This window comes from Cynocephalus volans, chromosome 1 (genome assembly GCF_027409185.1).
Source record: "Cynocephalus volans isolate mCynVol1 chromosome 1, mCynVol1.pri, whole genome shotgun sequence".
NCBI lineage: Eukaryota > Metazoa > Chordata > Mammalia > Dermoptera > Cynocephalidae > Cynocephalus > Cynocephalus volans.
In genome coordinates this window covers 228,254,843-228,269,834 of record NC_084460.1, presented here as the reverse complement: position 1 = coordinate 228,269,834, position 14,992 = coordinate 228,254,843, and the positions used below count along the sequence as shown (strand labels likewise).

The 14,992-nt window shown below is 37.1% G+C and overlaps 1 protein-coding gene across 9 annotated transcripts in view; it reads left to right on the top strand.

Moving 5' to 3' along the window:
- Nucleotides 1-14,992, top strand: part of BAZ2B (bromodomain adjacent to zinc finger domain 2B) — a 294,255-nt gene that overhangs the window by 118,594 nt on the left and 160,669 nt on the right. The window lies entirely within an intron of this gene.

Genomic DNA, 14,992 nt, shown 5'->3' with positions numbered 1-14,992 from the left:
AATTCTGAATGAGCTGATATTTGTACTATGACAGGGTAATGACTGCTTCAATATAAGGATGAAGTAACTTTATTTTTTACTGTTATGGTAGTGGAATTGCGTTAACTGATGAAAGACTTGGAATGCAGGATAAAGATTACTTTGTACTAACTTTAACAAGGGTGTTGAGGGTGTTCAACAAAGCAGCTAGAAACATTAGAGTTAGTACAGGGTATCAAAATAGTTATCATGGGAAGCCAAGGTCTTATACAAACAACAAATGGAACCATCAAATCAGAAAAATGAGAAAGAATGAAGTGTTGGTAGGAATGACAGAAGGTGAGTAGAATCAAGTGGATACAGGAGAGTGGGTTCAAAATTAGCATCATGATTGCCAAGCATATGTATAATTGTCCTTCTTACTGGTCCTTTAATATTTTTTGTTGAATTTAGAGTGATAGATTAAAGGAAATGTGTAGGCCTGCCTGGCTAACATTTGTCAACTATATAAGCTGAAAAATTAATATGTAGTTTGTTTAGTTATTTGATGTGTGGAGAAGGATTGGAAGAAAGGAAGCAAAGCGAACTCTTAGAAGGCTGTTTTAGTCTGTTTTGTGTTGCTATAAAAGAAATACCTGAGACTGGATAATTTATAAAGAACAGAGGTTTATTTGGCTTATGATTCTGGGACAGCTGCATCTGGCACGGGCCTCAGGCTGCTTCTACTCATGGCGTAAAGTGGCAGGCAGCTGACGGGTACAAGCAGATCACATGGCGAGAGGAAGCGAGAGAGAGAGAGAGAGAGAGGAGAGGAGAGAGAGAGAGAGGAGGTGCCAGGGTCTGAGAGAGAGAGAGAGAGGAGAGAGGAGAGAGAGAGAGAGAGAGAGAGAGAGGAGGTGCCAGGGTCTGAGAGAGAGAGAGAGAGAGGAGAGAGGAGAGAGAGAGAGAGAGAGAGAGAGAAAGAGAGGAGGTGCCAGGGTCTTTAAACAAGAAGCTCTCGCGGGAACTAATAGAGTGAGAACTCACTCATTAATGCCCCTACCCAGGGAGAGCATTAATCCATTCATGAGAGATCCGCCCCCATGACTCAATCATTTTCCAACACTGCCGCATTGGGGATCAAAATTCCACATGAGTTTTGGAGGGGACAACACATCCAAACTCCATCAAAGGTTATTGCAGCATTTCCAATAAGAATTGATTTAGGATTGTACTAAGATAATGGTGGGAATAGAGAAAAGATATTCAGGGAGCAGAATCAGCAAAAAAGAGTGAATAGTTTATGAAGTTTAGAATCTCAGACTTATTTATCTCTATTAAATCCATCTTTTATAAAAATCTGGGCAATCATGGTACTATTGGAATGAGGTTGTGGAACAAGTCTGGCAAGTACTTAGGTATTTATAATGTTGAATAAATGTGTTAGTCCCCAAACTGAATTAATATGGCTTTAGCAAGTTTTTTAAAAAATATATATATATGTATAAAACATAAAGATGCAAGATTAACTAAATGTATGAGTGCCTGAGAGAGTTATGTAAGTGACTTGATTTCATGTCTTAACATCTCGTTATGTAACACATGAAAAGTCATACAGGGGACATTCTACATTCAATCTTTTATAATAGAGTCTAGAATTGAGAATACTGATTTTAAAATTTCAAAAGAGAATTCATTGTCAGATAGCATTTTATCAATGAGAGATCCAAATATTCTTTCTTTCTTAAAACAGCTTTATGGAGATATAATTCACATACCATAAAATTCACCTATTTAAAATATACAATTTAGTTTTTTACTTTATTCACAGAGCTGTGCAACCATCACCACAATTAATTAAAACATTTCATCATCCCAAAAAGAAACCTGCCGAATAGCATTCACTCCCCATTTTCCCCCAACCTACCCATAGCTCTAGGCAATCACTATTCCACTTTCTGTCTCTACAGATTTCCCTTTTCTGGACATTTTATATTAATGGAATCATGCAACATGTGGCCATCTGTGACTGGTTTCTTTCACTTAGTGTAATGTTTCCAAGGTTCTTTCATGTTGAAGTGTGCATCAATAATTCATTCCTCTTAATGACGAATAATATTTCATTGTATACCACATTTTATTTATCCATTTATCCATTGATGGCCATTGGATTACTTCCACTCTTGGGCTATTACAAATCATAGCTATGAACATTCACATACAAATTTTTGTATAGACACCTTTTCATTTCTCTTGGGTATATGCCCAAGGGTAGGAGTAGAATTCTACCTAGGAGTAGAACTGCTGGATCATATGGTAACTCTTATGTTTAGCCTTTCGAGCAACCCAAATATATTTAACTTTTGGACATTCGGAATAGAATATTTAGATGAGCATGTAAAGTACAGACAGTTTTGTAGTTCCAGTAGGTATACATGGTTCTGTCATTAGACTACATTAATTTTAGTAATCAGTAAGCTATTTATAAAGGATACTTACAAAAAATTTTTAATCATTTCAGTGCTAACTTTTAGAATGATTTTATTGAGTTGGTACTCTGTTTTATTTTGCAGAAATACTAAAAGAAATTTGGCTCATAGTTACATTCATTATATCGCTGTATTTAACTGTTAAATGATGTTTTCATGTATTTAATGTACGTCATGTTAAGACATGTTTGGGTTGTATACTTAGGACCTTGTATTATGAAGGCAGTTAATTTCTCTCTGAGCGTTGTCACAGAGGGTCTTGATTCTTCCAAATAAAAAGGATATTACATTAATATTTGGGCATGTCAATACAGTAAGACATGGAAAAGTGTATGCAATTCACAAAATAATAAAGATTATGAAGAAAATGGATGGGGCATATTTGAAAGGATAAGTTAATATATAATTTGTTTATATTTTATAGTTAAGAATGGTGGAAGGAATTATAGTAACTATTAATGGACATTTGGAGATTATCAATGTCAAAAAGGAGAAAACTTTGTCCCTGAATTACTGAAAAAAGGAAATTTGTAGTCTAAGCAAAATTAATTTTTTGAGTAATGAACTTTTTAAAATTATGTGTTGACTTCTCAGGAAAAAGCAGTTTTACTATTTCAGTTTTTAAAATTATGTATTCTTAGGAAAAAGCAGTTTTACTATTTCGGTTATCTAGAAACTAAAATAAAAATGTTACTTTTATCTAAAAACAAAACTGTAAATTATAGTCTTATCTAAAACTAAAGTAAAGATGATGCACTTTTGAGGGCCAGAATGACGGGATAGAATAATAAACTCTTGGACATCAATTCAGGTTTACTTTTGAAGGAAATCTGCTTGGAATTGAAAATCCTTTTGACATTTTAAACTTATTTTTGCTCACATTTAACTTAGAAAAGAAGTAATGTTGACTATTACTGAGCTTTTTCCCACCCTTATATCTTTAGTTTGAAGAAAACAAAGATATTTTCTTCTATGTACTCTCCTCACCAAAGACATAAGAACAAAATACCTAGCAGGAGGTGTGGTAGGCCATCTCTTTTATAATAGTTCTTTGAAGTAAGTATAAATAATCCCACTTTACTGATTCAGAAACTTAGTCTCAACAGACATACTGACTGAGTGCTGAATAATACAGTGAACTCATAAAACAAATGCAGAGCAGTAAAAAGTCAATGTAATTAGCAGCTTCCTGGGTAGAATCTCAAGTACTCTATAATTCAAAGATGGGAAGTGGTGGCCTAATATTAGTCATATACAGCTTTATGGATAAAGTGACTCTTGGGCCTATATTTGAAGGAGTACAGTATTTGGATTATTTGAAGGGAAAACCAGAATATATCTTAGTGGTGTAAATGGTAAGAGCAAAGATGAGAAAAAGGAAGAATAAGCATGACATTTGTTAGGAAGTTTTCTACTAGATTCTTTAGATTGCAACGAACAGTAACCCACTGAAACTCAAGTAAAACTCAAAAGGATAGGTGTTTGGAAAGCTACAGAGAAGTCTCAGGGAATATAAAAAAATCTAAAATGCAGGTCTAAGGAAAAGAACCTTAGCCATACTCTCATCCCTCATCTTCTCTGTCAGGTCCACTCAGCTTCTCTATATGTGCTTTTCCATCTTTTTTCCCAACCTACTTTTCTTTAACTTATATATTCTTAAGCCCACAGCCTCACTGATCTCCCATCTCAGCAACAACTTCCCCTGTTTCTATTAGTTAAAATATCTATATGGTATCAGGAAGAATCTGATTAGATCATAGCATCTTTTAGAGGTACTAACACTGCGAGCCATTGTCTCCTTGCAATGTCTGCCTCAAACAGCTTTGACAACAGGAATGGGGTCTTATGACCCACTGTTAAGTTAAGGGACAAGAATTCCCTCAACAGCAAGAAGTCCTGTCTGCTCAATTAGACTATCTGTAAAGAGAAAGCATGAGCGAAGCACAGGGAAAGCATAATGGGTCATGGACACTTCTACTTCCCGGATGGGGGTGGAGGGTAGAACTTTACTTTCATGAAAACTGTCATTATTTAAAAATTACATCAAGGCAAAGGTCTCTTTTCTTCTTGATAGTCTATCAGCGATGCTGCCTCTCCAAAATCTTTATCTGTCTATCCATCTACCTTCCTATTCTCTCCCTCCCCCCACTTTTTCCTCCTCCCCACCTCACTCTTTCCACCCCATCCCCCAGCTCCTCTTTCCAATCACTTATTTCCTCATCTGGTCCTAAATACAGGAGAGATAGGACAAAAATCATCAGTTATCTCAAGGTTAAGGAAAAACAACAATAACAACAAAACATGCCACTATGTGGTATGTGCTTAATTCTGTTGTTAATATGGGGAACGGTGAGAGAGTAGGTATGTGATTACAGTGCTTTTTTTCAGAGGATTGGTTTGTAAAGAGAGAAGGGACAATTAGATGACAGTTTAAGTAAGAAAAAAATGAAAAAAGGAATTAGGATACTAATAGTGGCTATCTCTAGCAGCAGCTGGCTATAATAGATATTAGAAAATTTTGACTTCTGTTATGGTGTTGAGAAATTTTAAAGTAATAATGGTTGCGGAAAAGTTAAATTTAGAGCTCTAAAATTCTATAACCTTTAACAGATGACATTTAATATTCACCAATTATAGAGTTAATTTTCTCCCAATCATTTGTACTTGCTTTCTAACCGATAAGGACATGTTTTTGTTTGTTTGTTTGTTTTATTAATATTAGTTTTTCACATTCTATGATGTTGTGGAGCAGCTGGGAGGAAGAAGGAGGGGGAAAGGGGAATGAAATGAGGCCTGTGGCAACCCCCTCATTCCCACTGGGGAGACTGGGGGACTTCCAGTGGTGGCTTGGTCATAGCCGGGCTGGGTTGCAGATGTCAGGGGGGTGTGGCAAAAGTGATAGGACATGTTGAGCTAGCAAATCGTTGGTTTAGAAAGCATTAAACATCAGAAATGCACACGATTACTTACATTTGCAATGTTTGAAATCACCTTTTAAATCTGTAAGCAATTTAGTTGAACTTCATATTTTCTAAGCCTAGTTATACATATCAATAGCCACCTAAAAGGAGGGGAGGACATGGTATTTGTGAATGTTGATAGGACTAGGCTAAATTTTCTGTGAGCCTCTTTTTAAAATTATTTTTAAGGTTAGTATGACCCTGAGACATATTAGACAGGTGAAATTTATATAAACTTAATAGTAGCCATAAAATTCCTACAAACTTGTGGGTTATTTGCAGATCTTCATAACATGCCTGGAAAAGCTATTTTGGAGAAAGTCTTCATGCATTCTGGTCAAGGCCAGTAATGTCAGAAAGCATGTTAATAGGTACATTTTGTTACCAATCTTGCCTTCATTTATGGAGACCTCTGAGAAAAATGGAAGCCAACCAGGGATGCATGCCAGAGCTCCAGAGGTCAGCAGTGTGCTAGCCAAAGCACAATTTAATGTTTTAAATGTGAATTTCTTCATGTGTTTTTCTATATCTTCTATGAAAAAGGATTATAAAGATCAGCTTTAAAATCTTCAAGGTGTACTTTTGAGATTATCAGTCTTGTAGGAATTAACATGAACTGTTAATATGAAATTATAATACTAAGATTTGGTTTAGGTTAGATGGGTCACACCCATGACAGTAAAATTCCAGGAGGTTGAGCAGATTCTATTGTTTTGGATTTCAGAATATAATATTTTGTATAAAATAATTGGACCACTCTTTAAGGCTTGGATTGAAAAGTATGACAAGGAGAGATTTGACTATCTTACATGTTTCATCTATGTATTTCATATTTATTTTGATGCATTTTTTCACAGTTAAGGATTCTTAGTAAATTTAGTATTCACAAAAAGAATTAAAACATGGGATTTTGTTATATATTCTTTTAGACCCTAGCATTTATGAAATATTTTTATAAATTTAGGAAAAAATCAATTAGCAGTGTAAGAAGTCAGTTTTTGACATTGACTGAAATGAAAGAATAGGAGAGAAACAATACAGTATAATTCCAAGTTTCAGCTTACTATCAGGAAATAAATTGATGTTTCTCTGGTTCTTTCCCAAGAGGTAATACTCGAATTCATTTGGTGAAAGTGGTACACTTAGTTGAAAATTTCTTTTTCTGTTTAGAATTCAATATTTCTTTGGATTTATCCACTTTAGAGTTTGCTTACCTTCTTGATTCTTTTGTTTTTGTCTTTAACCAAAAGTAAGAAGTTTTCAAGCATTGTTTCTTAAAGTAATTTTTTAGCACCACACCCTTTCTCCTCTGCTTCCAGGATTCTTTTATTTTTGTCCCACAGGTCCCTGAGGCAGTGTTAACTGTTTTTCCATGTTTGTTCTTTCTGTTGTTCAGATTAGATCATTTCTATTGATCTACCTGCAAGTTCATTTGGTCCTTTCTTTGTCATCATTTTCCTATTGAGTTTATCCAGTGAATTTTTTATTTTGATTATTGCATCTTTCTTTCTTTTTTTTTTTAAAATTAATTAATTAATTTATTTATTTATTTTTATTTTATTTTTATTTTTATTTTTTTTATTTTTTTTTTTAAATTTTATTTTGTCGATATACATTGTAGCTGATTAATGCTCCCCATCACCAAAACCTCCCTCCCTTCTCCCTCCCCCCCTCCCCCCCAACAATGTCCTTTCTGTTTGCTTGTTGGCATCTTTCAATTCTAAAATTTCCATTGGTTTTTGGTTATAGCTTCTTCTTCTTTTTTTTTTTTTTTTGGTTCTGAGGGTTTTATTTATTTTTATTTTTTTATTAGCATATTCATTATTACAAATCATACTTATTCTTTATGCCCCTTATCCAATCTCTCCCTAGCCCCCTTTAATAACCATAGATTTGTTCTCTCCTTCTGATAGATTAACTGTTTCTCTGTTGATTTGTTGCCTAGATGATCTGTCCAGTACTGAGAGAGGTGTGTTCAGGTCCCCCACTATTACACTATTATTGTAGAGCAGATGTTTCTTCTGTTACCCTGGATTGTGCTTTGTGGAGAGAGAGGACCTCTTTTTCGGGGGGGGGTCTCCATCGGTTACTTTCCTTGTGTCAATGCAGTCAAGTGTCTGACATACCATCTTCACAGTGGCTGTGACTATTGCCGTAGCGACTAGCCACTTTTGCGGTAGCCGTGGCAATTGCAGTGGCTATGGTGGGCTATCCGCATGGAAAAGCTGATTTTGATGTGCTCTTTACCTGGTTGCAGCTGGGTTTGGCTTCCCCCAGCTTCTGCCTCAGGGCCACAGCAGGGCACCGACGCGGCAGCGGCATGCCTGGTTGCAGCTGGGTTCGGTTTCCCCTGGCTCCATGCCTCTCTTTTTCCATTTATTTCAAGTGTGTTTATGATAACTTGACATTGTGGTGCAAAAGCAGTCACAGCTCATACAGAAGTGAATAACACTTTATTTACAAAAATAGGTGAGTAAGGGGAGAGCATCAGTGGAAGAGCATGGGAAAGCAGTGGGAACCAGGTGAGGACCCTGTGGAACACAAAAAATCAAGCAGACTGGTGTAGATGAGAAGGAGGCTTACTGCTTCAGCTGCCACCATGTCTCCCAAACCAGGATCAGCCAGGAGGAGTTCTCATTTTTGGTGGAAAGAATCTGCTCAGCTATGAGCACTTCCCAGCAGTAATCCTCCTCCAGCTGCTGTCATGGCCTGCCCCACCACCACGGAAGTTGCATGTGCTATTGTCTAGTCCCAGAGCTGTGGCCCTTCTTCCTGCACAGGTGTTTATCCTGTGAGTGCATCCTACTGCGTAGTCCATTCTGGCTGCCTGCACAACTCCAGCCACCCAGCTGCCTGCATGACTCCAGCCTTCCAGCAGCCTATGTGACCCCAGCTGCCCAGCCACCATCGTGGCCCCACCCACCTGCCTGGGCCCAGTCACCCAGTTGCCCATGCAGCCCCACCCACCTGCATGGGTCCTGCTATCCAGCCACCTGTGCAGCCCCACCCATCTGTGTGGGCCCAGCCATCTAACTTCCTGCATGATCCCAGTTGCACTGGCTACCCACGTGGCCCCAGACATCCAGCTGCCTGCACTATCCCAGCCATCATAGCCACCCATGTGGCCCCACCCACAAACATGGGCCCAGCCATCCAGCTGCCTGTGTGGAACCAGCCACCCTGGCTGCCCACACAGCCCTCACCCACCTGTGTGGGCCCAGCTAGCATGTGTGCATCCCCCAGCCATAGACATAGCTGCTAGCATTCCCCAGAAATACTGAGTCTACTCAGAACTACTGAGTCTACCCAGAACAACAGAGTCTATCCAGAACTACTGAAACTACTGAGTCTACTTGGAACCAAAACTAAAACATCCCACCCAACAGGCAATATATACAAATCTACGGGAAGGAGTCTCTTTCCTCAAAAGCCACCCCAGAGTAATAGAAGAAGTAACCACCAGATGATTAGGCATCAACATAGGAATACTAGAAATCCAAGCAAACAACAAAAATGACACCACCAAAAGAATTTGTAATTCTCAGATACCAGATCCCATACAACAGGAAACCTTTGAAATGTTTGAAAGAGAATTCTGAGTAACAATATTAATGAAACTCAGTGAGATACAAGAAGACTCAGTTAGACACCACAGCTAAATGAGAAAAACAATCTAGGATATGAAAGAGGTACCATTAAAAAAATGTAGCAGAACTCCTGGAACTGAAAGACTAATTCAATGAAACAAAAATAACTGTTGAGAGTGTAAGCAGCAAGCTACAGCAAGTAGAAGAAAGAATTTCTGATCTTGAAATAACCCAAGGAGACCAAAAAAAAAAAAAAAGAATTTTTTAAAAATGAAGAAAATCTAAGAGAGCTAGCAGACCACCTTAAGCACACAAACATCCAAATCACCAGTGTTCCAGAAGGGGAGGAGAAAAGAAAAGGCATTGAAAAACATATTCAATGAAATAATAGCAGAAAACTTCCCCCAGGTATTGGTAGGGATACCAGCTTCCAGATCCAAGAGGCTCAAAGATCTCCAAACAGATTCAATCCAAAAGGGTCCTTTCCAAGACACATTGTAGTCAAACTGTCAAAACTCAAAGACAAAGAATCTTAAAAACAGCAAGAGAAAATCATCAAGTCATCTATATGGGAGTCCTCATCCCACTCACAGCAGACTTCTCAGCAGAAATCCTACAGGCCAGAAGAGAATGGGATGATATGTTCAAAGTACTAAAAGAGAAAACCGCCCACCAGGAATCCTAACCCAGCAAGGCTATTTTTCAGAAATGAAGGAGAAATAGTATATTTCCCAGACAAACAAAAGCTGCAAGAGTTCAGCACCACACAACAAGCTCTGTAAGAAGTCCCTAAGGAGGTCCTGCATCTGGAACCCCTAAAACAATAATCACCACCATGAATACATGAGAAAGAACAAACACCACTGGTAAATCAGATATGCAAATGAGAAAGAGAAACTATACTAAACCACTTCAAAAAACCAATGAACACTGAAGATAAACAGTAAAAGAGAAAGAAAGGAACAAAAGATGTTTAAATCAACCAGAAGAAAAATAATTAAATGTCAGGAATAAGACAGTAACTTTTTGTAACAACGCTAAATGTGAATGGATTAAATTCCCCACTCAAAAGATACAGGCTGACTGATTGGATTAAAAAGCTAGACCCAACTATATGCTGTCTACAGGATAACTGACCTCACCTGTAAAGACACACACAGACTAAAAGTGAAGGGATGGAAAAAGATATACAACACAAATGGAAACCAAAAATGAGCAGGAATACCTATTTATATTGGATAAAATAGATATAAAACAAAAACCATAAAAAGAGACAAAGAAGACCTTTATATATATATATTTTTTTAATTTAATTTTATTTTGTCAATACAATGTGGTTGGTTATTGTGGCCCATTACCGAAACCTCCCTTTCTCCTTCCTCTCCCCTCTCCCTCCCAACAACCTCATATATCTGTTCGCTTGTCGTATCAACTTCAAGGAATTGTAATTATTGTGTCAAGAAGGCCTTTATATAATGATAAAGGAATCTATCCAACAAGAACATATAACAATCATAAATATATATGTACCTAACACTGGAGCACCCAGATACATAAAGCAAACACTATTAGACCTAAAGAAAGAGATAGATACCAATACAATAATAGTTGGGGACCTGAACACACCTCTTCAGCATTTGACAGATCATCTAGACAACAAATCAACAGAGAAACATAGGTTTTAAACTACACTTTAGATCAATTGGACTTGGCAGGTATCTACAGAACTTTTCATCCAACAACTACAGAATATACATTCTCATCAGCACATGGAACATTCTCCAGGATACACCATATGTTAGGTCACAAATCAACATTCAAGAAATTTTTAAAAATTGAAGTCATTTCGGGTGTCTTTTCAGACCACCATGGATTAAAACTAGAAATCAATAACAAGCAAAACTCTGGAAACTATACAAACACATGGAAATTAAACAACATACTCCTGAATTACCAATGGATCCAAGAAGAAATTAAACAGGAAATCAAAACATTTCTTGAAACTAATGAAAATAAAGACATATCATACCAAAACCTTTTAATTGTGTTTCTTACATAAGCAAAACTTTACATCTTTTGCTTGTTCTTTGTGAGCCCCTTGAATGTATACATGAAAGGAACAGTTACCCATACATTGTCTCTCCTTTTATCTTTCTAACCTTTTTATCCTTGTTAGAAATTTCTAAGTCTAGTCAATATTTAAATTTATAGATCATACCTGTGGTTTTATTGATCCACAGTTGTTAATTCTTGCTCAAATCTTCCATTAATATTCTTATATCTTTTTCATATGTCTTAGGATAACCTCTTCCCCACAGATATCTCATTGCAAAGGAATCTTTAATCCTTTGGATGGAAAAGTATACTCCTGGAATAGATTATTTACACAGCAATGCAAAAACCAGTCCTTTACTTTTGGATAATTTTCTCATCATCAGATCTCTTGAGGTATAAATAAGACAAGAGTAAATCTTTAAAAGATTTAACAGAAATCTATAATTTAGCATGATACACATTTGAAATAGAATCAAGACCAGTGAAAGGAAGGATAAGAAAAAATGTAATTAAATTGTTAAATATTTCAATACATTGTGAATTTTTGTGTGTGTGTGTGTATTTTAGTTTTAGTTTGTTTCCTTTTTGGGTTGTTTGTTTGTTTTAACCACCAAGTTTATAAAACTTTGATAGGTATTTATTTGAGAGCTAGTTTAATTTGATCTCATCATTTTTCAGGTAAGGAAACAGTGATTAGGGAAGCATGGAGCACCTAATTGCCAGCTGGTTTTTGTTTGAGGATGTAATTGTTTGATTGTTGAGAGTGGTAGTTAAAATGTGTCAAGTGACAGAGGACATCAATCTACTTTACATATTTATGTTTTAAACCACAATATACTATTCATAATTCTTTGAAAGAAATGTTTCTGAAAATGTAAGTAAGTAAACATTTTATAAAAAGAATCATTTTCCTGCTAACATAATTTAGTCTGCTGTCCAATAAGGTATTTCTGCTCCATTACCTATTTCCCAAAGTCCCTTAACAGGGACTTTGGGAAGCAACTGTTTGTTGCTTTTTTTTGCTTCATTTTGCTGCTTAGTATCTTAAATTATTATATGTGCAAATGTTCAGTTGCCTAGAAGTTGTCTAATGAAATAGTTATATAAAAGCCTTTGTCAGAACTTTTAGAAAATAATGGACTTGTAGAACTCTACTATTAGTGGTTCTACTAAACCAAGAGAAACAGCATAGTTACTATCTCCTGATATTCTTCCTAATTATTGTATTTCACTTGAGATTAAATTATTAAAGGAAAAGTAAGGGTTCACTGAATCTGCTTCTGTGCTTTGAACTCCCATAGAAAGCTTTTGGTATTGTTAGCTCAGGTAAACTCATTCTTTAAGAAAACTCCTTTCAGGAGAAATATCTAAATTTATTTCTATGGGTAATTTCTGAATCTTTATTCTATAGCTATATGTTTAGTACTGAAGTATTAGTGCAACTGAAACATGGGGAACTGATCATGTTTACATTTCTTAGCCAACAAGTCTGCCCTCCCTATTTGCATCTGTTCAGGTTTATACCCATCAGCTGTCAGTGTTCATAAACTCTATGATTACACAAAAAAGAGATATTTGATAGACATGAATCTGAACAGTGTTATCATTAACAATTGATCATCATATTTTTTGTAGCACATAAAATCATGCAGAGAAGTTGTTTGTGGTCTATCATTCTCATAAATTATGATTTTTGTTCTCAGAATTGTTATAGATGAATATCATTTTTGTAAAATACAGCAAATTTATGTTATCTAGATTGAGTGAGCATTATGATGTGCATTAATTACATATTTTATCAGTTTTAAACAATTTGGACAAAATGTAAAATATTACACTCTTAAGGGTATGCTGACACAAAAGATATGTTGAATATAATTTTTTTAATCTATTGCAGTGGCTTTGGATTATCAAAATGAGCTTGAATAATCCAGGAAACGTTCTACTTTATATTCCCAGTTCTTCCCTTCCATATTTTGTGTCATTGTTCTCATACATTTTACTGTTACATATGCTATAAATACCCCAATATATTTTTACTATTTTTGTTTTATACATTAATGTATAGAGCAATTAAAATATGAAATTTTTAAGAAAAAAACAACAAAGTCAGCTTGAATCATCTTACTGTTATAGTTAAATAGAATTACTACTTAAACGAAAGTTTTGGTTAGTTGAATTCCAAGTAATACAATTTTTGAGACTTTAGATCAGGGTTTGTCATCCTTAGCACTACTAACATTTTGCACTTGATAATTCTGGGTTGGAAGGAGAACTATCCTGTGCATTGTAGGGTATTTAGCAGTATGCTTGGCCTCTATCTACTTAATGCCATTAGCACCCTCTCAGTTGTTGCAATCAAAAATGTCTCCCAAATGTTCCCTGTTACTGGAACTAAGAAATACATATTCAAAACAATTTAAGGCCAGTATAAAAGAATAGCACTTTATATATAAGGAGAATACTTAGTCACCTAAGAGATTATACTGGCTAAAATTATATATCTAGGATCAAAATATTTGAAATGAAATAATATATGAATAATAATGTATATAATAGAACTTCTATGGAAAATGGCTGCATTAGCATATATTTTTTAAAAGTTAAGCTATTTCTCCCTTAAATGAACAAAAAGAATCAAAACTAGAGGAGAAAATTACACCTTTACTGAAACTAAAAAAGGCCCGCAATCTTGTCTTATACTACTAGCTCTAGTTCCACTCTTTCTTATTGCCAGGTTTATTTTTATTTTTATTAATTTATTTTTAAAATTTATTTATTAATATTATTAGTTTTTTACATTCTAAGATGTTGCAGAGCAGTTGGAGAGGAAGGGGAGAGCAGAAGGGGGAGGGAAATAGGGCAGGAGGAGGTCAAAGGAGGTGGGTCATGGTTGAGGCGCATGGCACCCCCCACTCATTCTGGTAGGGGAGACCAGGGGGTTTCCAGCAGCTTGGTCATTGCTGGACTGGATGCAGATGTCAGGGGAGTGTGGCTGAAGCCCTTGGCCCCCCACCGTCCTGGTGGGAGCCTGAGGCACTTCCGGCAGCCGCTCGGTGGTCATCACTGGGGTGGGTGCAGATGTTAGGGGGGTGTGGCTGAGGCCCTCATCCCCCCGCTGCCCCAGCTCAGCCTGGGAGCTTCTGCTGGAGGCCTGGTGCTCGTCACTGGGCTGTGTATGGTCATTGGGGGTGTGTGGCTGAGGCCTAGAGCCCTCCCCACTCCCTGACTTGGGAGCCCTGGGGGCTTCCAGTCATTGTAGGCTTTATAGGTGTTCTTAGGTGGTGGCAGATCTTTACCAGTTAATATCAAACTTTATCTCTGATCTGTGGGGGGTTTTTTTTCTTCCAGTTCTGTGTTTGATTATTCACTGTTTCCACCTCTTAAATTCTGCATTGGAACTAATTTGTTGTCCTTTGCTTACTTCTAAAATGGGGGAACTTCCTGTGGGGACCAGCACTTGAGCCCTGTAGTTGAGCTAAATTACTGTTTTGCTGATATTCCCTGGGGAAGCCTTTTTGTACAGCTCAGGTTTTAATTATTGGCCTTATATGTATTTCCGGGTCTTGTGAGGTCCTGTACACCTGGGTTGTGTGGAAATTCTGGGCTGGTCCTGAGTCTTTTCAGCAAACGGCATCCCTGCAGTTCTGTGTTTCTGACCATTCTCCTCTGATCGGTCCTGTGCTGATTGGGGGGCAGATCACTTGTCCTTGCTGTGCCCCAGTGTTCTCCTGGTGGGCCTGTCTCCCCAACCACCTGTGCTCCAAACACTTCCCATGGGGCAGGCTGTGCAGGTCCCTTGTGATGTCTCACTAGCCTCTGAGTGGCTCCTCACTCCTATGTGGGTCCATGGGAACCCTATTAGTGGTCTTGCTGTTCTGGGGGCACCAAGGCCCTCTTCTCCCCTGCTGCCTCCAAGCAACTTCGTCTGAAGGGCACAGGT